The sequence below is a fragment of the Oratosquilla oratoria genome, chromosome 10 (genome assembly GCF_046742065.1).
Source record: "Oratosquilla oratoria isolate Oo_2021 chromosome 10, ASM4674206v1, whole genome shotgun sequence".
Lineage (NCBI taxonomy): Eukaryota > Metazoa > Arthropoda > Malacostraca > Stomatopoda > Squillidae > Oratosquilla > Oratosquilla oratoria.
In genome coordinates, this window is record NC_134786.1 from 55,590,259 (window position 1) to 55,592,331 (window position 2,073).

Sequence of the window (2,073 nt, forward strand, 5' to 3'; positions counted from 1 at the left end):
TCATTTCCTGACGCTCTCTATCTCTTTGTCTCTCTCTCGCTCTGTTTCTGACTCGTGCGCTCTTTGTCATTGCCTTACTTTCCCTCATAGGCAGTCATCCAGTCCCTCTTTTTAAAGGTTTGTCTCAATTTCTCTCCCTTGTACACGTTTTCTCTGTCTCCAGTCCTTCTCTTTGTTACAGATACTCGCCATCTCCCCTTTATTTCTCCTCTTTGTCTCAGTCTTTACGTCCCTCGTAGGTGCTCACACTCTCTGCCTTCCAATAAAACAACTGAAATTCTTTCTCGCATCTCAACGAAAAAGAATTCCACTTTTTATTACCATGTACGCCATCTCCACCTCCACACCTCCATACGCCCTCCACATCGACTCCTCACTTTCTCATATATCTCTCGGGCTTTGTCCATAACCCTCCATTTCCCCCCCTCCCTCCTCCCTCCTCCTCCTCTCCAATTTCAAAGACCTCCATTTTCCATTACCTTTTCTGACCCCTCCACTCACTCCACCTCCTTATCACTCCCTTTGTTCGAGTCCTCCTTCCCTCTTTCCTCTCCTATTTCAGTACTCCATATTTCCACTCCACATTTTTTCTTCAATCTTTGATACCATGTGTTCCCTCCACACCTCCATGAGTCCTTTCTCCTCCATGATATCCCACCTCCACAAGGCCTCCCTCCTGCCTCCATACTGATACTCCACATTCAATAATCAATCTTGCCCTCCTTCTCCCTCCACCTCTTATCGGCTCACTCCATCCTATCTACTTTCCCTTCAGTCCTCCATCTTCCTTCCTCCACTCGTATCTCCTCTTCCACATGACACCACTGATGCTTCAGCCCCCTTCTCCTCCTCCTCCTCCTCCTCCTCCTCTCCCTCCCCTTCCCTTTCTTCCTCTCATCTCCCTCTCCCCCTTTCTCTTCACCCCTCCTCTCCCTTTCCTCTTCATGTTCCTTCCGCCAGTTCTTGCTCTTCCCTCCTCTCTTTCTCTCTTTTATCTCCTCCACTCTCTTTCCTTTCGATTGCTCTCTACATTCCCTCCTCTCACTCTCTCCAAGCTTCTCCTCTTCTCCTTCTCTTTCTCTTTCCTCCCTTCACTTCCCCTCCATTCGTTCCTTCCCCATAAACGCTTCCCTTACGGACTTTAATGACACCCCTATGAGCCAGAGGCACGTAGCAATATTTTGATACTGATTTCTCCTTGACCATCTCCAAGAGTCCACACCTCTTGGGTGCGAGATTGTTCTCAGGGACAGAAGCGCTGGTTACGAGCTAATAACCCTTCGCTTCCTGAGTGACGTCACCTCGCTTCTTGAGTGACGTCACTTCACTCCCTGAGTGACGTCACTTCACTCCCTAAGTGACGTCATCAACGCCCGAAAACCTTCCTTCTCTCCTTTCCCTCCATCAAAGCAGCCGCCGGCCCTCCATTCCACCTCCACATTCTTTCTCCCTTCATTCTCCCTCCACTTTCCCTCCATTTAAGGTCCATTTCACCCTTCCCCACCTCCTCCTCCTCCTCCCTTCCCCTCCACACGGCGCGAAAGGTGCTTGACCGTCCGCCCCCTCCATATATGTCACATCTCCCACCTCCATGGAGTAAGCCCCTTCCATCACTTTGCTTTCTTCCTCCTCCTGACCAACAGCTCCCTCCACTCCACTCCACTCCCTTCACTCCATGTCACTTGCCTAACTCTTCTAAATACGGCAACTCACCCTCCACAATTCTAACCCTCCCCTCCACATTCACAGCCCTCCTCTCCACGAGTCTAGCCCATCCCTCCACAGCCCTCCACCACCTCCACGATTCTGACCCTTTCCCCTCCACATCGTCACCTTTTCCCCCGTTGTTCCTGGCCACCTCCTCCATTCTGAAGTTCATACAACTCATTTCAACTCTTACCTGAACAGAGCTACCTCCCTCACCTCCATGAGGCCACTCCTCCCCTCCACATTGTCACCCCAGCGTTCAATCCCTCCATCTATCCTGACGCGGATGGACTAACTCCGTGTCAACTCAAATCCACCGTTTCTGATGCGTGTCAGATTCTGATGATTTCACGGCCTCGACTTATT